This window comes from Chrysochloris asiatica, unplaced genomic scaffold (assembly GCF_000296735.1).
Source record: "Chrysochloris asiatica unplaced genomic scaffold, ChrAsi1.0 scaffold00038, whole genome shotgun sequence".
NCBI lineage: Eukaryota > Metazoa > Chordata > Mammalia > Afrosoricida > Chrysochloridae > Chrysochloris > Chrysochloris asiatica.
Window position 1 is genome coordinate 4,495,609 of NW_006408556.1, and position 23,304 is coordinate 4,518,912.

Here is a 23,304-nt window from a genome sequence, read left to right on the forward strand (position 1 = left end):
CATGTAAACTATCACATAATTCACAATAAAACATTTAAATCATTAAAAAAAAAAAAAAAAGATAATGGAATTTTTCCACGAACTTTTTAGATCCCTTTTTTATAAACAAAAGAATTTAAAGCAGAGAATCAGATATCTACTTGCTAAAACGTTCATTGCAGCATTTTCACAAGAGCCAAAAGATTAAAACAACCTAGGCATCCATCAACTGATGAATGCATAAACAAAATGTGGTATCTTACATACACAAATATTATGGAAAATTATTCCACCGTTGAAAGGAATGAAATTCTAATACATACTATGACATGAATGAACCTTAAAAACATGCTAAGTGAAATAAGCCAGACACAAAAAGACAGACTGTATTATCCCGTTTATAGGATGTATCTGTACTAGATGAATGCGTGGAGACATAAAGTAGATTAGTGGTTACCATGGGCTGGGAGGAGAGGGAGATGGGGAGTTATTGCTTGATGCATACAGAGTTTCTGTTTGGGGTGATGACAAGTTTTGGAAACAAACAGTGGTGATGGCTGCACAATGCTGTGTGTTTCATTAATGCCACTGAACCGTATGCTTGAGAACTGTTACAATGACAAATTTTGTGTATATTTTACAACAATAAACATTTTTTATAAGTAAGTTTGAGAGACCCAACTCGGTGAGGTGGGAGAGGTTCACCAGGGGTTGGAAAAACCACACTAGGCAAAGAACTTGCATCAAGATCAGGACTGAAATACATTAATGTCGGTGATTTAGAAGTCTAATCACTGGATATCATGGAATCTGGCCAGATGATTTCTCCCATGAGCATGCTGAAAGATGCACAGATGACAGCATAAATCCTAAAGGACATGGGGATTACAGAATATGAGCCAAGAGTTATAAATCAGATGTTGGAGTATGCCTTCCGATATGTGACTACAAATCTAGATGATGCAAAAATTTATTCAAGCCATACTAAGAAAACAACTGTTGATGCAGATGATGTGCGATTGGCAATCCAATGTCCTGCTGACCAGTCTTTAACCTCTCCTACTCCTTGACATTTTTTTGTCAGATATTGTAAGGCAAGGAACTCAAACCCTTTTGCCACTGATCAAGCCATATTTTGGTCCTAGATTCCTACCTGATAGGTATCATTTAACTGCTCCAAATTATAGACTTAAATCTTTAAAGAGAAAGACATCTGCTTCTATAGGAAGAATAACAGTTCCATGGTTAAGTGTTGGCTCAGTTACTAACAGACCAAGGCACACCAATCCCACAAACCATGCTTGTTTCAACTAAAGTAGGGATTCCAGTATCCCTTACAAGGCAAAGGTTTACAGTACAGATATCCACTTCCCAGTCGCCTGCTGTAAACGCATCAATTCCAGCAACATCAACAGTTCAGAATGTTCTGATTAATCCATCATTAACTGGGTCCAAAAATATTCTTATTGCCACTAATAGGGTGTCATCACAAAATACCTTCAATGAACCATCAAATGCAATGAAAAGAAAACGAGAAGATGATGATGATGCTTATGCTGATGTTGATGATGACTGTGATCATTTGTAATCTAGCCTTGATGCATGTAACTTGTATTCTTGGTCTTGAATCCATTGTACTCAAACATGCATGCTGGATATTTTCAAATTGTGCCTTAAAAATCTTAATTAGCATTTACTGAGTAAATAGAATTACACTCCTAAATTGAAGTGTTGTTTGTTTTTTAATCAGTTACGGTAATTCATCAGTCTTTAAGTGTAAAAAATAAAGTTTTCATTCATCAATTTGAAAAAAAAGTAAGTTTGCTAGAGACTTCTTGCATTTTCCCACCCTAATCAAACTCTTTCACTGAACATTTTATTTTTAAGTTTTTAGTCCTTAGTGATTCGGAGACTTGAGCAGCATGACAGAATTAGTGAAGAACACATACTGTTATTTACACAAAAGATTTAGTGAGATACAGTAAAAGCATTATACACTGCATGTATTAAAAGTACAGAATTTGGTAAGGTCGAACTATTCTAGGCCCTGTGTTTTCCATATACAGTTTTTCCTGTTGAACAATTTGTATAAATGTTGTTTTATGACATTAGTTGTGATCCCCTTAATGTAACAGCATTTCTCCCACTTCTTCCCTGGGTTCATCATCTCCAGTCATCCTTCTTTCCTACCCCTTTCTTCCTTCTGAATTTTGTTTTGGGGCAAATGCTGCCCTTTGGGTCTCATATGGTTGGTTGATGGTCTGAGGAATCGATCTATCATGGGTATGGGTATTACTGTTCACTTTATAGGGCTGTCTATTTGGGGTTGAAAGGTGATTCCTGGGGGTGGGTTCAGTTCCACGGTTGAATGGTATCTAAGGGCCACAGTCTTGTGGGTTCTACCAGTCTCTATCACAATCATTCTGAATTTTGTTCTACATTTTTCTACCCCTCTGTCTAGGACCTTGATCAGAGCAGTCAGTAGTGGTATCCAGGTATCCAGGCTCCATCTAGTTCTTCTGGTCTCAGGTTAGTGGAGGCTGAGGTGCCTTTGGTCTACTAGTCCTTTAGAGTCTTTGACTTTCTTCATTCCTCTTTGCTCCAGATGAAGAGACCAACAGTTCCATCTTAGATGGCTGCTCCTAAGCGACTGACCCTAGTCACTATTCACCAAAGTAGGATATAGAACATTATCTTTGTGGACTGTGTTATGCCAATTGGCTTAGATGTCCCTATGACTATGGTCCTGAGCCCCTAAGCCCTCAAGGAATTTGATTATGGCTAAAAAGTTTTCATATTTTCCCCTTGTGTGCTCTACTATATACATGAATATAATTGCAACATGTACATATAGCCATGTAAAAATCTCCTCTGCCAAACCTATAAAAACTCATGGGTATTCTCTCATATGCAATTCTACACCTGTTGAGCTTGCCTATACACCTATGTATCTATCCATAAATAGTTTGTTATTACCATTACTGTGAAGTCCTGGGGTGGTGTTGTGGGCTAATGCATCAGACTGCAAAGTCATTTGAACTGCAAGGTCGGTGGTTCAAGCTCACCAGCTGCTCCTTGGATACAGGGTCACTATAGGTTGAAATCAACTTGGCAGCACGTAACAACAATAACAATTACTGTCTAACTATGTCCATAGACTCTTTTAAACCAGCTTGACAATTTATTTAAATAAAAAAAAAATGTTTGCTGGGATTTGGATTGGGATTCATTGAAAAGAATTCATTCAAAGAAAACTGACATCTTCTTTCATTTCTTTTAGCAATTTTATCGTTTTCAGTATACAGGTCTTACATATATTTTATGAAATTCATTCTTAACTTTTTCATATTTTTTATATTACTGCAAATTGTATTGGTTTACGATTTTCAACTCCTGATTGTTCACTGCTAAATATATAAATATAAAATTGACCTTCCAATACGATCTGTATCTTACAGCTTTGCCAAGCTCACCTCACTTAATTATTCTAATTACATTTTTATAAAAATCAAAGGCAATGTCATCTACAGATAAAGATAGTTTTATCTTTTTCTTTTCAGTTCGGTTGCCTTTTACCTCCTTTTCTTATCTGAGTGCACTGACTAGAACCTCCAATAGTATAATGTTGAATAGAAGTAGTGATAATGAACACCTTTGATCTTTCTTTAAAAAGAACACTTCATTGTGATCTGAGTGAAAGTTGACAGAACAAGTTGGTTTTCTATATAACAATTCAAACACATTTGATTTGTGATATTGACTGCAATCTATCTCCACAATGTGACAGCACTCTCTACTTCCTCCCTGTGCTCCACGTTTCCATTTGTCCTTCTTTCCTGTCCCTTCCTGCCTTCTGAGCTTTGTTGTTGTTGTTAGATGTCATCGAGTCGGTACTGACTCATAGTGACCTTATGCACAGCAGAACTAAACACTGCCCGATCCTGGGCCAGCCTCACTACTGTTGCCACACTTGAGTCCATCGATGCTGCCACTTGACCAATCCATCTTGTTGGGGTTTTAACCCTGGGTAAATGTTGCCCTTTTGATCACATATGGTTGGGTGGTCTAAGGAGTGGTGTTACTGTTTACCTTATGGGCCTGTAGATTGTTTTGCAGAAGACTGAGCTATGTGGGTGAGTTCAATTCCAGGTTTGAAGGGTCTGTAAGGAGCACATTCCCAAGGGTTCTACCAAACTAGTAATCTTGGGGTGAATTTCTTTTCATGATTTTGAGTTTTGTTCCGCATTTTACTCCCACTTATCCAGGACCTTCAATTGTGATCCCTTTAGGATGATCAGCAGTGGTACCCAGGCATCATGAGTTCTGGTCTCAGGGTCACAAAGGGTGGGTTTGCATGGTTCATTAGTCCAAACATCTTTGATCCTAAAGAGAACGTAGTCAGCATTTCACCATTAAATATTCTAGTTTGTTGACAGTTTTAACCAATAATGGATGCTCAATTTTGTCAAATGCTTTCCCTGCATCTATTGAGTTATATAGTTTTTCTATTTTTTCTATTCTAATATGATGAATTCATTGACTGAGTTTCTAATGCTAAACCAAACTTGCATTCCTGGGATAAACCCCACTTAGTTATGTTGTATTTTATCATTTTTATGTATTATTAGATTTGATTTTTAAACTTTGTCAAGAATTTTGCAACTATCTTCTTGAGAAAAACTGATGTGCAATTTTCTTTTTTTGTAATACATTTATCTCACAGAATGGGTTAAGAAATATTTCCTCTTCACCAATTTTATGGAAGAGTTCATGTAGAATTGGTATTACGCCTTCCTAAAATGTTCCGTAAAATTCATCAGAGAAGCAATTGGGCCTGAAGTTTTCTTTGTGGGAATATTTTTAACTACAAATTCAATAGAACTGTTCAGATCATCAATCTTTTCTTGAATGAACTTTGGTAGTTTGTGTCTTTGGAGGAATCTTCCCATTTTATGTTAAGTGTCTAATGTACTGACTTAAAGTAATTAATATTTCCTTATTAATCTTTGTAATACCTCTAGAATCTGTAGCTATCTCACTTCTCACATCTAATACTAGTCATTTGTATCTTTCTCTTTTTCCTGATTATTTAGGCTAGATTAGTCAGGTCTTTTCAATGAACTAGCTTTTTATAACTTTTTTTAAAACATTTTTTGTTTTTTATTTCATTGATTTGGGCTTTTATATCTAATTTACTCTTCTGCTTACTGTGGGTTTAATTTGCTCCTCTTTTTGTCGTTTCTGAAGACAGAAGCTGAGGACATGGGTCTGCAACCTCATTTCTTCTTTAATGTAGGCATTTAGTGCCAAAACCTTTCTACATCCCACAAATTTTCATATGCTGTATTTTCATTTTCATTCTGTAAAAAATTCTTTCTAACTTAAAATGGGGCTACAACGTGCCCAGTGAAGGAGACTTCCTGAGGAGCCTCTGCATTATATAAGACTATAGGTGGAAGCCTGAACCACATCCATATCTACAGAGATGGGAAATTTCCACTTGAAAGGACGAGCAGAACAACCTGGAGCAGCTAGAAAAACAGAAGATACTTCTTGAAAGAAAGAACTACAGGAAGAATACAAAACAATAGAGGCAGACCTACTGTTACTACAAGAACAAGCAAGTTGCTTGCCCAGGAGACATCAAGGCAAGTGGTAGGGTCTCCTCAGTGCAAATCCTCTTCCAAGACTAAAACTCAATGGGAATACACACTCTGATTGGTGACCACGCTCATCATCCATAAGGGTAAGTGAGGGAAAAACAGCAATGAAGCTGCAAGCTAAGCCCTACAATGTTCAATAGACTCCTGTGAACTTGGGTGGAGACCTGCGCAGCCAGCAGTGTGGCAAGACCTGGGGACTATTGGGCCCAGAGTCAGTGACACAGCCACAGAGGATTAGAGTGGAAAGTGAAGCGTCCTGCTGATAAGAAGAGAGCAGATAGTTGCAAGAACACCCACACTTACAGATAACACCCACTTGACCTGGCTTCAGGGACTGGATGATCAGAGCTCAACCCGAAGAAGAAAGAAGAGAAAAAAAGCGTAATCTGATACAAGTTGATGAACTTGAACTACACCTATGGATGCAGTAGCTCAAAAGAGGAAACAAATCCCTACTGCAAGACTCATTCCCATCCCCTCCACACACAGAGTACACAGGAAGGGGCAACTTGGACATTGGCTACCCAAAATCGGGGGGAGGGAGCCCACAAAGGCAAGAAGTGACTGGCTTACAAGCTTTCAGGAGGAAACCTAGATCCAAAGGTCGTGGAGGAAGGTAGAATTTCCAGTGAGTAGTATCCAATCTGTCTAGACAGAGCTGATGAAATGAAATGCTGATGGGTTTCTTGTGATTCTATAGTGAGTAATGGTTATCAGGACTGATTGTGAGGGTTGGAAGTGTAAAAGTGGACATTTTATAGCAAGGAGGGGCGGGATTAATATTGTTCAGTCTAGGAGCGGAGGGCCCTGGGACCATCAAGGGAGAAGAGCAGAGAGCGGGACCCTACCCAGAGAGAAGCAGTAATGCCTGAGATGGAGGCAGAGACGATGACTTGGAGAGATGGAGCGGCTGGGGACCTGAGATCCAGAGAGGAAGAGGGGCTGTGTGCTGACGACTGGGGGGGAGGGGGGGTTTACGATAAAATGAATGTAAAACCAATGTTCTCCCATGTAAACTATCACATAATTCACAATTAAACATTTTTTAAAATTCTTTCTAAAATCACTTTTTACTTTTATTTTGACCCATGGATTCCTCAAAATGTGTTAGTTTCTAAAATATTTGGGGATTTCCAGACATCTTCCTGTTACTAATTTCTGCTTTAATACCATTTTGGTGAGAAGAATTATATTGTATAACTTAAATCATTTTAAATTTATTGAAACTGTTTTGTGATCCAAAATATAATCTATGTTAGTAAATTTTCAGTGTGCAACTGAGAAGAAAAAAACACTGTATAATCTGCTTGTGTTGGGTAGAATGCTATGTAAATGTCAATTAGGTTATTTGGTTTATCTGGTGTGGTGCTGTAGGATAAGCACTGGACCATAAGGTTGGTTTGAATCTCCAGGTCGGTGGTTCAAACTCAACAGCTGCTCCTCAGAAACCCTGTATAGGGTTGCTATGAGTTATAACGGACTTGACAGTACTTAACAACTTTTAATTATTGTGAAAGGGGTGCTTCAATCTTCAACTAAAATTGTGGATTTGTCTATTTCACTTTTCAGTTCTATCATTTTCTGCTTTGTATATTTTGAAACAGCTATGAGGAGCATAAATGTTTAAGATTGTTCATTTCACTTGAACTGATCCCCTTTATCATTATGAAATGACCATCTTTATCCCTGATAATAATAATTTTTGCTCTATATTCATTTTATCTGAAATTAATACAGTCATTCCAGCTTTCTTTTGATTAATGTTAGCATGGAATAGTCTTTTCCAATCTTTTTCTTTTAGCCTGTTTGTATCTTTATATGTATTGCAGCTTTATATGTATAACGACAGCTTTGCTTTATTATCCAATCTACTAATCTTTGTCTTTAATTGGCGCATTTGAATCATTTACCTTTAATAATTATTGCTATGGTTTGACATAAACATGGAGTCATTAGGGGGTGCAAATGGTTAACACGTTTGGTTGCTAACTAAAAGGTTGGTAGTTCAAGTCCACTTAGTGGTACTTAGGAAGAACAGCTTGGCAGTCTATTCCTAAAATATCACAGACCTTGAAAACCCTATGGAGTACAGTTCTAATCTGACACACACATGGGGTCTCTATGAGTTGGAATCGACTCTGTGATAATCAGTACTGGTTGGTATAAATACACTATATTACTATTTGTTTTCTATTTGTCCTTTGTTCTTTTCTGACTTTGTTTGCATTGAGTATCTTTTAAATTTCATTCTACCTCCTTTGTTGGAGTCCTGGTGTGGCACTGTGGGACAAAGCACTGGACCACAGGGTTGGTTTGAACCACAAGGTCAATAGTTCAAACTCAGCATCTGCTCCCTTGGAAACACTATATAGGGTCGCTATGATAATTTACAGCACTTAACAACAACTAACTTTGTTAGTTTGTTAAGAGTAACTTCTTTTTAGTTGCGGCATTTAAGAATATATCTTTACTTCATCACATTCTACCTTTAAGTGTTGCTATATCACCTCACAACAATATCACCTCACATACTATACTGTTGCTGTTGTTAAGTGCCGTCAAGTTGGTTCCAACTCATAGCAATGTTTCCAAGGAGGGGCTGTTGGGTTTGAACTGATGACCATGTTGCCAACAGTTCAGTGTTTATCCTACAGCGTCACACCAGAACTCCGTCACAGACATATGAAAAAAATCTTACGAGTATACTTTTGCATTTCCCCCTCTAATGCTTGTGCTTTTGTTGTCATGCATTCCACATCTATATATGGTGTAAACTCCACAATACAATTTCCTTTTACCAATTATATCTGTAAGAGATTAAACTATGTATAAGCCATTTCCAGTGCTTTTCATTCTTGGTGTAGATCCAGATTTCCATCTGATAACATGTTTCTTCTGCTTGAAGTATTTCTAACATTTCTTATAGCGCAGGTCTACTGGTGACAAATTATTTCAGTTTCCGCATGTCTAAAAATTCTTCTGTTTCACCTTCGATTTTAAAAGGTATTTTTGTTGGATGTGGAATTGTAGATTAGCAATTCTTTCTTTTTAGCAGTTTAGAAATACTGCTGAGTATTCTACCTAATATTCTGTGACTTATGAAATTTTTCTATTTTGGTTGTGGGGAATACAAGCTATTCCCAATCTTGAATAAGAATCAGGTTTGTGCCTTCTAATCCTTTTGGGTGGTTCTTTGTACACTTACTAGTACTCATAAGAAAACTTAGGGGGGGATCCTTTGCATATTCCTGGAGCTGTCTCCTCTCCGGTAACTTCTCAACTCAAGGAGATGGTTGTGACCTGCCTGGGTGCTCCCTGCCTGGGTGCTCCCTCCCTACACTGCAGCCTGCACACTCTCGAGTCAATTGTTGTTGTTACTGATGTTAAATGCCATCCAGTCTGTTTCGATTCACAGTGACCTTGTGTAGGTTTTCCGAGGAGCAGCTGGTGGGTTTGGACCGTCAACCTTGTGGTTAACAGTCTAGTGCTTATCCTATAGTGCTACACCAGGCAGTAAACTTGCATAATTTGCAAAGCTTGCCTTGTTTCCATTCTTTCAGGGATCATTGTCCTCCCTGCCTGTTGGTCAATGTTTGAAACTGTTGTTTCATATATTCTGTCAAGTTTTTGTTGTTACATCAGGAAGATTTCTATCACTCCGTCCATCTAAGCTGGAAACAAAAGTTCATAGTACATTTCTAAGCCAGAAAAGGGAAAACAAATAGTATGTATAGATTTTAAATCAGGGGCGGGGTTGAGAAGCGGCTTATAAAATAAACACTATTTAGAACAAATCTAGACAGTTTGAATTTTGAAATGTACAGTTTTTCCATGACGCTAGGGAAGTCAAAAGCTGTAACTAATAAATCTCTCTCATGAAATGGCAGATATTTTTATTTTAAAATAGTAGACAAAGTTTGGTTTTGTGCTTATTTCTGGTTTTATAAACTGCAATATCTCTTTTTTAAAAACTAACACAAGAAACAATCATTTTAAACCTTAAACAAAAATTAGAATGAAAAATGAATTTGCACTTCAAAAAGTCCATTAATACAGTAATATATTTTAAATATTTTAAAATAAAAAATCTAAGTTAAAAACTTTATTTATTCAACTGAAAAATATACACTATAAATAATAAAAATCATCATGTACTTCAGGGTCATAATACTACGTGTGGTTGACATTGGTGGTAATGGTTTTTGTCAGGTCCTTAAGTCTTGCTTTTGTTTTGGAACAAACTACAAATGCCCAGTTCTTATATGCAAAATTTATAAAATATTTCACTATGTTATTGTAGTTGTTAAGTGCTATCAAGTAACTTCCAACTCAGAACTACACTGTATAGGGTTTAAAAGGAGTAGCTGGTGGGTTTTCCTACAGTGAGATTTGAATATTGTTTGAACTAAAACCTTCACACTAATTAGACTACACACTGTGGAGTTTACAAATAACATTGAACAGTATTGTCACTGACTCACACAGCTCCCTTCTTTTTGTGCAATTTCAACTTTTAATTTCTGGTGTGGTGCTACCGGATCAGCTCTGGATTTCGACCCACAAGGTGGTCAGTTCAAACCCACCAACTGTTCCTTGGAAACCTGATAGGGGGTCGTTATGAGTCAGAACTGACTCCACAGCACTTAACAATAACAGCACTGTCTGAGAGAGTGTGTTGGCTCTGTAGGATAATCAATGGACTGTGAACCACAAAGTCCACGGTTTAAGTCCAACAGCTGCTCTGCTAGAGAAAGATGAGGCTTTCTGCTCCTGCAAAGATTTACAGCCCGAGAAAACACTATACAGGGTCCTTATAAGTGGGAACTGACTCGACGACACCATTTGAAGGTTATGCCAATCACCATCCAACAGAATGCTTCCTAAGGCACTGTTGCTGTGTGCTGTTGAGCCAGCGCTCAATCATAGCAACCCTACTCACAGAACTGCCTCATTACACTGCCCTAGGCGGTAATCTTAATGGGAGTAAACGGCCAGCCCTTTTCTACCATAGAAAAGGTACAGGTTCTGTCCACCAACCTTGGGTTAACAACCAAGTGTTTAACCTTTACACCACAAGCCTCCTTTACTAAAGCACTAAGAGAAAAGTGAAGGCGGTAGGGCGTAGCTACGAAGATGTTCTCTACAGTCTGCCCTTCAGAGCCCATGCTCTCACAGGAAAACGTACAGATACAAAGGAGTGGGTAGAACACAGCAGGATCCGAGAAAGCAGTTAGAAGAAAGCAGTAAGAACTCCTCTCTCTCTTCTCCCCAAATCACCTTCTATCAAAGTGGATTCTCCGGTCCAGACTCCATGTTGTCCAGTTCCTTGCTCTCAAGTTACTTTACCACCATGCATTCCACTGGCAATTACACAGACTAGCCAAATATTCAAGATGTCATCTAAAAGTTCTAAGGAAATTCCTAATCTAGGGAGTAAGGGAAAGGCTTTTAAAGGAGAGTCATGAGATGGAGGAGATATAGAATGAAACTAACTGTAGAGAAAAAGAGAATTCAAACTGTTGAGTGTGCAATCTGAGATGACCTTATTCAAACCACAACCTGAGGCTCCAGACCCCCACCTGTACACACTCTAGGAAGTTAGATAATTCTGCTCTTTGTCTACAGGGCTGAAAGCTGACTTGATTTTTAAAATTACTCTACTGGACTAAACTTCCTTAAATGTTTAAAATCTTAAATGTAATATATAGGTACATAGTACAGAAAGTTTAGGAGTCCTGGTGGAGCACTGTAGGATAAGCACTGGACTGCTAAACATAAGGTTGGTGGTACAAACTCTACAATTACGCCTCGGAAACCCTATACAGGGTCACTATGAGTCACAACCTACTCGATAGCATTTAACAACAGAAAGTTTGGGAAATAAAAGAAAAAACTAGCCATATCATAAAACTACCATTTAGAGATACTTTTCCACAGCCTTTTGCACATGCATTTTTCAAACAGCTGGAATCACAGTGCACATATTTCATAGATGCAATCATAGTGGATACACTTTATATTCTGCTCTTTCCACTAAGCATTAAGCAATTTTTAATGTTTCTATTGTTTCATAATCATAATTAAAAATGGCTGCCTAATATTTTAGTGCATGGTCCTCAAACTGATCAACAGAATCCCTATCAAAATTTCAATTGGCTTTTTTCCTTTTTCCCTTTTTTTGTTGGATTGGAGCTGAGGTGCAAGATATTTACAAAGGAGAACAATAAGAAACATAAAGAAGCCCCCCCCCCCGCCCCCCAAAAAAAGCGACTATCTTCAAATAGTGTCCAGTTACATGGTTTGTTATTTTTTTGGGGGGGGATGAATTTATTCCTATAGTACGTTATACAACCAGAGTAATAATGCAGAAGGAACATAATACTTTCTCATTAACTAACTGAGCTCTGTTCTTTACATTTACAGTAATAATGCAGAAGGAACATAATACTTTCTCATTTAACGAACTGAGTTCTGTTTTTTACATTTACATGAAAGCAAAACCACCAGTTGCTGTCAAGTCAATCTCAATTCATAGAGGGGGCTTCAAAAAATTTGTGGAAAAACTGCATTTTGTTTCAATTCCATTTTACCACAAACTTTTTGAAGCCCTCATATGACCCAGTGTGTCAGAGTAGAACTGTGTTCTATAGAGTTTTCAATGGCAGAATTTGAGGAAGTAAATCAAGAGGCTTCTCTTCTGAGATGCCTCTGGGTGGGTGGACTTGAACTATCAACCTTAGGAGTCAAGGAGTTAACCATTTTCACCATCAAAAGACTCCTAATGAAAACACCCACCACTCATCTGTCAATCTGTCATACTGTAGTGGTTTGCATGCTGCTGTGATGCTGGAAGATATGCCAACGACACTTGAAATGCCAGCAGGATCACCCACAGTGGACAGGTTTCAGCTGAGCTTCCAGACAAACATAGACTAGGAAGAAGGAGAGACGGACTTCTGAATGTTTAGTCACTGAAAACCTTATGAATAACAGTGGAACACTGTCAGATCCAGAATACTGAATATGGAAACACGATGAAGAATACCAGAATACTGTCAGATATAGTGCTGGTTCGAGTCTGTCAGGTTGGAAGGCACTCAAAATATGCCCAGAAAAGAGCTACATCCTCAAAGTTGAGTTGACCATGATGACAAGAATGGAGTAAAGCCTTTGGTATCTTCATTTGCTGATGGGGTACAATTCAAAATGAAGAGAAACAGCTGTAAACATCCATTAATAATCAGAACATGCAAAGTACGAAGAATGAATCTTGGAAAACTGGAAGTTGTCAAAAATGAAATGGAACACATAAACACTGATACCCTACGTGTTAGCTGAAATGATAGTGGGAGTTTTTTGTTGTTGTTTTTTTAAAACTGACAATCATATGATTTACTATGCTGGGAATGACAAACTGAAGAGGAATGACATCACATTCATCAGAAAAAGAACATTTCAAGATCTGTCTTCAAATACAACCCTGTCTGTGATAGAATAATATCCATATGCCTACAAGGAAGACCAGTTAATACCACTATTATTCAAATTTACACACCAACCATTAAAGCCAGTGATGATGAAATTGAAGAATTCTACCAATTTCTTCAGTCTGAATTGATCAAACATGCAATCAAGATGCAATGATAATTACTGGTGACTGAATTGCTACGGTTGGAAACAAACAGGAAGGATCAGTCACTGAAAAATAGGGCCTTAGTGATAGAAATGATGCTGGAGAGCATATAATTTTGTAATACCAATGACTTCTTCATTGCAAATACATTTTTTAAACAATAAAAAATACAACTATATAAATGGACCTTGCCAGATGGAATACACAGAAATCAAATTGACTACATCTGTGGAAAGAGACGGTGGGAAAGCTCCGTGGTGGTAGTGGTGGTGGTGGTAGTGTGCCGTGGAGTAGGTTCCAACTCATAGCGACCCCATATAGTGTTTCCAAGGCCATAAATCTTCATGGGAGCAGAAAGCCTCATCTTTCTCCCGTGGAACCGCTGGGAGTTTCGAACTGCTGACTGTGAGATTAGCAGCCTGACTCGTAACCACTACGCTACCAGAGCTCCTGGAAAAGCTCAGTGTCATCAGCTAAAACAAGGACAGGAGCAAGTTCAGACTGAAGCTGAAGAAAATGAAAACAAATCCACAAGAACAAAAACATGACCTGGAACATATCTCACCTGAATTTAAAGATCATCTCAAAAATTGATTTATGTATTAGACACTAAAAACTGAAGACCAGAAGAGTTGTGGGATGACATCAAGAACATCAACAGGGAGGAAGCAAAAGGTCATTAAGAAGACAAGAAAGAAGAAAAAACCAAAATGGGTGTCAGAAGAGAATCTGAAACTTGCAATCCAGTGTAAACATGCTAAAGCAAATGGAAGAAATGAGGAGGTATTGGAGCTGAATAGGACATTTCAAAGGGCAGTTCAAGAAGACAAAGTCAAATATTACAATGAAATGTGCAAAGACCTGGAATTAGAAAGCCAAAAGAGAAGAACACGCTCAACATTTCTCAAGTTGAGGGAACTGAAGAAAAAATTCCAGCCTCAACTTGCAATACTGAATGATTCTATGGGCAAAATATTGAATGATATAGAAAGCATCAAAATATGGAATGAATCCAGAGAGTCACTGTACCAAAAAGAAATGGCAGATGTCCAAACATTTCAAGAGGTAGCATATGATCAAGAGCCAGTGATACTGAAGGAAGACGTCCAAGGGACACAGAAGGCACTGGCAACAAACAAGGCTCCAGGAACTGTTGGAATACAAATTGAACTCTTTCAACACACTGATGCGGCACTCAAAGTACTCACTCGTTTATGCCAAAAAACTTGTAAGACAGTTACCTGGGCAACTGACTAGAAGATATATATATATGTGTGTGTGTGCCCGTTCCCAAGAGAGGTGACCCAATAGAATGTGGAAATCATCAGACAAGATCATTAACATCACATGCAAGTAAAATGTTGCTACACATCATTTAAAAACAGCTGCAACAGTACACTGACAGAGAACTACCAGGGGTTCAAACAGGATTCAGATGAGGATGAGGAACAAGGGATATAATTGCTGACATCAGATGGATCTTGGCTGAAAGCAGAGAATAACAGAAAGACGTTTACCTGTGCTTTATTGACTATGCAAAGGTTTACAATTTGTGGATCATGACAAGCTACGGACAACATTGTGGAGAACGACATTCCAGAACATTTAATTGTGCTCATGAGGAACCTGTACATAGACCAAAAGACAGTTGTTTAAACATAAAAAAGGAAGACTGAATGGCTTAAAATTAGAAAAGGTGTGTGCCAGGGTTGTATTCTCTCACCATACTTATTCAGTCTGTATGCTGAGCACATAATCGGAGAAACTGGATTATATGAAGAACATGGCTTCATGACTGGAGGAAGATTCATTAACAATCTGTGATATGCAGGCTATACAACCTTGCTTACTGACAAAGATCAGAGACCACAGCCTTCAGTATGGATTGCACCTCGATGTAAAGAAAACATAAATACTCACCACTGGACCAATAAACAATATCAAGATAAATGGAGAAAAGATTGAAGTTGTCAAAGACTTCATTTTGCTCAGCTCAACTATCAACAATTCATAGAAGCAGAAGCCAAGAAATCAAATAACGTACTTGCATTAAAAGTAGGCAAATCTGCTGTGTAAGACCTCTTTAAAGTGTTGTAGAGCAAAGATGTCAGTTTGAGGACTAAGGTGTGCCTTACCCAAGCCATGGCATTTTCAATAATCTCATAAGCATGAGAATGTTGGACAGTGAAAACCGCAGAATTAATGCATTTGAGTTATGATGTTGGAGAATATTAAAAGTACCATGGCCTGCTAAAAGAACAAACCCATCTGTGGTGGAAGAAGTACAGCCAGAATGCTCCTTGGGACCATTCAGGATGATCAAACTTGGTCCCTTAAACTTGGGACATATTATCAGGAGGGACAGTCCCTGGAGAAAGGCATCATGCTTGGTAAAGTGGAAGGTCAGAGAAAAAGAGGAAGACCCCTAACAAGATGGATTGGCACAGTGGCAGCAGCAATGGGTTCAAGTGTAACAACAATTGGGAGGTTGGCACAGGACTGAGTAGTGTTTTGCTCTGTTATGTATAGGGTCGCTATGAGTCGGTACTGACTCGATGGCACATAAAAACAAAAAGTGAAAACATTAGGGCAACCATTTCTACCATCAGAATTTTTTTTCCCACTGAGATGTTGAATTGTTTAATGTTTACTATAATCAAATGATACTTGTCACATAGTTCAAGGGCTGAGTTAGTCAAGAATCCAAATTGGCACCCTTTATCCCATCTCTTCTTCCCAGAGAAAACCTCTTTCGTGGATTGCGGCTTCCTTTCTGTTTTACTTGATTTCATTTTACTTTTCCTGAGGCCTGCCACCTGAACAGCCCCTTCTGCAGTGTTGGCCTGGGACTTGGGAGCTCTACATTAGCCTCATGTGTTTAGGTGACCAGCTGGCTTTTCTGCAGACACTGACAAGCTCATCCTAAAATTCATATGAAACTGCAAAGTACCCAGAGTAGTCAAAACAACCTTGAAAAGAAGAACAAAGTTGGGGAACACCAACTTCCCAATTTCAAAACTTCCTACAAAGCTACAGTAACCAAGGCAATACTGACATAAAGACAGACATATAGGTCAATGGAACAGAACTGTGATTCCAGAGTAAATTTGTACATTTATGGTCAACTGATTTTCAATAAGAGCGCTAAGATGCTAAATGGGAAAATAGTTATTTCAACAATGGGGTTAGGACAATTGGATATACACATGCCACCTTATACAAAAGTTAACTCAAAATGGATCAAAGACCACAATATCATATCTAATGATATAAAACCTTTAGGGGAAAAAATGGAGCAAATCTTCATGACCTTGAATTTGGTAAAGATTTCTTAGATGTCACAGCAAAAGCGCAAGTAATAAAAAGAAAAATTAGATTAATGGAATTTGATAAAAATTAAACTTTTATACTCAAAAGATACCATCAAGAATGTGAAAAGATAACCCACAAATGTGAGAACATCTGTTAATCATGTATCTGACAAGGAACTCATATCTCACATTTATAGCAAGTGTTGGTGAGAATGGGAAGAAACATCAACCCTTGTAATCTAGTTCAGCCACTCTGGAAAACAGGATGGCAGGTTCACTACTAGGCATGTACCCTGAGACAGGAAAGCATATGTCCACAAACAAACCTGTACATGGATACTCATAGCAGCATCATTCATAATAGCCAAAAGGCAGAAACAACCCAATGTCCATTACCTTCTGAACGGATGAGCAGATGTGATACAGTTGCATATGCAATGGATTATTCAAAGAGGAAAAATAAGAAAGTAGTCATTCATGCTACAACAAACATAAACCTTAAAAACATTATACTAAGTGAAAGAAACCAGTCACAAAGGACTGTATATTTATTACATGATTCCATTTATATGAGATGTTCAGAAGAGGCAAATCCAGAGAGACAGAAAGTAGACTGGTGATTGTCTAGGCTAGAGGGTGTGGGGAGAACTGCGTGATGGGTACAAAGTTTCCTTTTGGGGTGATGAAAACACTTTGAAGCTGGAAAGTGGTGATGGTTGCACAACTCTCTGAATATATTAAAAACCAATGAGCTGTAGTCTCTAAAGGGGTAAATATTATGGCATGTGAATTTTATCTCAATAAAACAGCTATTAAAACTATTCTATTGAATGGTGGTAGTGGTGGTGGCGTGCATCTAGTCAGTTCCGACTCACAGTGTCACTTTCTGAGGCTGTAAATCTTTATGGGAGCAGAAAGCCTCATCTTTCTCCTGACTTCTATTGAATGGATGTAGCATAATCCATGATATACATTACTTAAATTTTATCCACACTATTATTATTCACACTAATCGGGCTGTTAATCTCAAGGTCAGTAGTTCGAAATTACCAGTGGTTCCATGGGGGAAAGATGAGGCTTTCTGCTCCCTTAAAGATTTACAGCCTCGGAAATCTTTGCAGGGTCACTGTGAGGCAGAACCAACTTCACAGCACACAACCACCACCACTGCAGCCATAGAACATTGCCATAAACATTTTTATACATACTGCATAAGCTTTTATCATATAATTAAAAGCATGGATTCTTCAAAAAGTCTGCTTGAGTGTGAATCCTGACCTGAAAACACAGCAACTGTTAAAATCTTCAGCAACTCACTTAACTTCTTTGTGTCTGTTTCCCCAACTATGATATGAAGCTAATAGTATTCCCATCCCAGGCAGGAAGAAAGGGAGTCATTTCTTATGGAATACTGACTTACAGTTTACAGTGATGGAAAAATAGCATTGATAAATTGCACAGTCAAGTAATTTAATTGCTGTCAATAAACTGTACATCTGTAAAAAGTTGAATTTTAAAAAGTTGTGTGATAACTATATTCATGAAAATGACAACAAAAAAACGAGACAAAGAGAGAGTAGCTGATGATGCTGATTATGCACAACTAAACACCTCGTGGGATTGGGTTCCTTGGTTGGAAAGATTAGGGTTCACAGTTTCATGGGACATCCCTGTTACTTGACCTAATATCATGTTTAGTACCTCCACCTCCTAGCTCAATGCACAGTGCCTGAGGTCTTAAAGATGCAAGTGACCATAGCAACAGAGGAAGGAGAGACAGACATAGGAGAAGAAAATTAAATATATGGTTAATTGCCTCTATCATTAACCAAGAGACCAGAAGAACTGGATGGTACCCACCTACCAGTAAAGAGCATTTCGATAAAAAAAATTTTATAGAACAATCTTATCAAAAGGGGGAAATACCGAGCAGAATTTCAAATTCTCATGGAATCTAGACTTTCTGGAGTTACAGAGGTCAAACAAACTCCTAAAATTAGTACCCTGATATAATCTTTAAACAATTAGCCAAAAATATTCCCTAAAGTCTTAAAGCCAAACAATAGTTTAGCAAAGAAAGAATGTCTACTCTGAGCACTGCGCTCTTCTAAGATCTATCTGTCTCCATAGGATCAAATTAACAACAACTTGAAAGGCTACATCAGAACCTTAGGGGCAGTGAGTTAAGTGAATGAGGAGGAACAACTTAGAAAAAGAGGGGAAGAATGGCGGCACAATTCTAAGACAGTAATCAATTTCACTAAATTGTACATGTAGAAATAATTGAGTTGGTGTATGTTCTGCTATGCATAGTCTCACTTTTATTATTATTTTCTTAAGATGAATTCCAAAAGCGGTATGACTGGGTCAAAAATAATAAATATTTATGTATCTGAATACATTTCACCAAACTACATTTCAAAGTGGAAACACTCATGTTTGGTCTCAATAGTATATATGAGGAAGCTTAAAAATGTTCATAGAAAAATTCCATTATCTTTTTCATTTCATTTTGCCAGAAACTTACTGAAACCTCCTTGTATATGAGAGAACCAATACTACCATTTCATCATCCACATTAAGCTGGTTCTTGAAGACTAGGCAGAATTTCAACTGGCACGAGTGTGGCAAGTGTAAAATCAAGGCTGAGTGCGAGAACACAGTACAATTCAGGCCCGTGTGCTTGATTACAAAGTGACAGGGGGAAAGAACGATGAGGGGCGATGGCACCTGGTGCTCTAAGAGCACTGAGTTGTTGTTGTACCCTTACTGAGTCAGTTCCCACTCATAGCGACCCTGAATAGGGTTTCAAAGGAGCGGCTGGTGGATTTGAACCACTGACCTGGAGACTCAAAGGGATTTTGCGATCCAGTGCGTTATCCTGTAGTGCCACACCGGACGTCAAAAGTACTAAGAGGCCCCTCTACAACACAGCCAGCGACCTTGTGAGTGGATGGGAAGGCGGGGGTGATTTCCCATAGGGCAAATGGTACACAGAAAAACACGAAGACATGAATCATCACGCCCCTTCCAGGGAACTGCATGTGATCCCATTTGACTAAAGTAAAGGGTAGACGTGGGAAAGAGGCAGATGATGCTAAAACAAACAAATAAACAAGCATAAAACAGGCAGAGGCCCAACTGTGAAGGATTGTCTGTGCCAGAAGAAAACATTTGAACTTTATTCCGAAAGAAATCAAGAACTGAAGCATTTTTAAATAAAGAAGTGAGACAATCAGACTGACTAAAAAAAAAAAAAAAAATACTATTTCGGTAACAACTGTTGTTAGGGGCCATCAAATTGGCTAAGCCCAATGGCGACCTTATATACAACAAATAAAGCAAACTTGCACACAGAAGTTAAGGACTTGGCTGCCAACTGAACAGTTGGTGGTTCAAGTTCACCCTGTGGCTCTGCTGTTCAAAGACCTGGTAATCTGCTCCATAGAAAATGATGTTGTAGTTAAGTGCCACTGGGTCAGTTCCCACTCACAGCGACCCTGGTACAGGGTTTCTGAGGAGCAGTTGGTGGGTTTGAATCACCGACCCTGAGGTTCAAACCATCCTCAAGGTCAAATGCTTATCCTAGAGCAAATGCCACTCTGTAGTCAAGAAAAACTTCATGGGGCAGTTTTACATTGTCACACAACAGGGTTGCGATGAATTGGAATCGGCTCTGTAGCACCAAATAACTACAGGAAATAACTATGCGTTAGCTGTCAGAGGAGACCTGAGATAAGAAGCAGGGGGTCCACTCACCAGGCACAGTGAACATCTCAGGCACTGTTAGCTTAACAGCCACTTCTCTTGGGAGTCGCTCCTTCTTGTAGCTAGTCTGAAAGCTGCCACTTTTTTCCTAAGACTTCTTACCCTGGCTACAAATGATCAAGTGAAAAGTAGCTTAAAGCCTTCAATTCCTCAAACTGGAACTGAAAGGTGGCCCTTCTGCAGTGATAGAAGATACAAGGGTGAGTGAGCATGAGGCTTCTTGTTGTCATCAAGTGACCCCATGAACAACAGAAAAAACGCTGTCCCATCCTGTGCCAGTTTCACAATCATAAGTATACATGGGTCCACTGTTGTAACCACTGTGTGTTCTGAGTGCCTTCCAATCTAGGGCACTCGTCTTCTAGCATTATATCAGATTATTGTCTGTAGTGATTCACAGGAGTCTCATTGGCTGGTTTCCAGAAGTAGACCACCAGACCTTTCTTCCTAGTCTTAGTCTGGAAGTTCAACTGAAATCTGCACCATTGGTGACCCTGCTGGTATCTGAAGCACAGACAGCACAGCTTCCAGCATTATAGCAACATCCAAGCTACCAACCACAGAAGGACAAAATGACAGATGGGTGGTGACAGCACAGAAGGGAAAAAAGCATGTAAGAGACAGGTCGCATGCTAGTGGCACCGAAGTCTCTGCTTTAAGTCATTCTGAGGTTCAGCTCATTCCTGCCCATCGTGTGTGTTTGATTATTCAATTATTCCTTGAATTTTGTGGTCCTATATATTTCCCTTTCCTGTCTGAGCTAGAGAAAGTGAATTTCTGTAACCTACAAACTAGAGAGCCCTGATGCATCTGAAGATCGTAGCAATAATATTAGAAATGTAAAGAGACAGAGAACAGGAATCTTTAGGAAAGAAAATCAAACAGTAAGGATTTGGTTATGGGGGATGATAAGAGAAGGTGAGGAGCTCCACTGTTTTTGTTAAGTACCACAGAGTCCGTTCCAACTCATAGCGACCCTGTCTGTATAGGGTTTACAAGCAGCGGCTAGTGAGTTTGAACTGCTGACCTTGAGGTTCAATCCAACCTGGCAGACCAGTGCTTACCCTGCAGCGCCACACCAGGACTCCTATAATGATTCCTAAATCATAGTGGCAAGATGTATTTGGCATTATTGAGCATGACAATGTACACAGAAGAAAAAGTAGGATGCTCTGTGTGTATGTATAGTTGTTTTAAAGTTTTAGTTATTTATGAGGTGTGTGGTTGTTGTCAAGTGCCATCAAGTTGGTTCCAGCTCATAATGACCCCTGTATAGGGTTGCCGAGGAGCAGTTGGTGAGTTTCAACCACTGACCTTGCGGTTCAAACCGACTTTGCAGTGTAGTGCATTACCTTACAGCGCCACACAGCAGGCAGCTGAAAATTTGGCTCTGAAGATAAAGGCAAAGCTCTAGCCTGAAGGTCTGTACACCATTTGCTTATAGGTGGTAGTTGAAGCCTACCTGCTAGTTTAGATGAGATCACCAAAGAAAGCATGCAGAGTGAGAAAAAACAAACACTAGGGGAACACAAACACTGAGAGAAGGGGAGCCAGTGAACTGGGAGGTGAGAGTGCAGCAAAACAAAAGAATTCAGAGTTTATATCTTGCTCTGCTGATACAAAATAGTCCTTCTTTGCACTCGGTCTGTATTTTTGGATCAGGTGTTAACACCACCTGACTCTTGTTTACTGAGCCAGTTGCAGCGCCAACCCCAGATCCCATCACTAGATCATGACATTTATGATGATGCTGAGGAAGGTGAACTATGCCGTAACAACCAGAGCAGCAGCAGCAGCTGACCTTTACTGAGAACAAAAAGCCAGTTAACACAGCAGCTGACTTCCATGTATTAATTAGCTTCCCTGGATTACTCTAGCTGTCCCTTAACTGACTCTCCACTTTAGCCTTTGCATCTATAATCTTCACAGCAGGCAGAGGGGTTCCCCTTAAGACAAATGAGACCAGGTACTTGTTCAAAACCCTCCTGCAGTTCCCCATCTCACAAAGAATAAGATCCAAACAGAATAAAGCCCAAGTTCTTTTTAGGCTTAAAACTCTACATTCTGGCCACTGACTATGTCTGAATTTACTGCTTCCTATTGTCCTTCCCTTCACTCACTCTACCTTAAAGACACTGGCCTTCTCACTGCCCCCTCCAATACGCCAATCACACTGCCTAACCCAGGGCCATGACACTTGCTGTTCTCTCTACATGGAACTCTCCCCACAGAGCAGCATAGCTTGCTCCTCACTTCCTTCAGGTCTCTTCAAACAGACAGGTCTTCTGTGTTATATGATAGGAAAAAGCAAGAAACTCTACTGTAATCAGCACCACTATTTTTTCCCTCCACTTGCCGCCTAGCACATACATTTATTTGTGCATTGCCTTTCTCTCTTACTAGAATGCAAGCTCCATGGCGGAGCCTCTCAGAATTCCTGTTTCCAAGACCTTTTTCAAATACAATGTGGGCATTGAGGCACCAACATCCTGCACAGCTGAAAATCTGTATATAATTTACACTTGATCCTGCACAACACAGGTTTGAACTGCACAGGCCCACTTATACATGGATTTTTTTTTTCCCCTGTTATTTTTTTTTTCCAGTTGATCATATGGTGATGATCGGCATCACCCAGTGCTTTATGGGAATACCCACACATGAAGTCACAGCAATGTAGTGGTTGTATGCCATCAAGTCGGTTCCAACTCATAGCAACCCTGTACAGGGTTCCCAAAGCTATAAATCTTTACAGGAGCAGAAAGCCACATCGTTCTCCTACAAAGTGACTGGTAGATTCCAACTTCTGACCCTGTAGTTAGTAGCCCAGTTCATAAGTCACTATGCTACCAAGGCTCCTTCACCACAATAGCAGCAGGGGGAAATCATTATATAAGTGGGCCCTGCTGCTCAAACCCATGTTGTTCAAGGGACAATTGTATAATATTCA

The 23,304-nt window shown here is 39.1% G+C and overlaps 1 protein-coding gene and 1 pseudogene across 1 annotated transcript in view; one reads left to right on the top strand and one right to left on the bottom strand.

Moving 5' to 3' along the window:
* FKBP5 (FK506 binding protein 5) overlaps nucleotides 1-23,304 on the bottom strand; it is a 152,664-nt gene that overhangs the window by 101,105 nt on the left and 28,255 nt on the right. The window lies entirely within an intron of this gene.
* On the top strand, nucleotides 783-1,567 carry LOC102818977 (annotated as a pseudogene).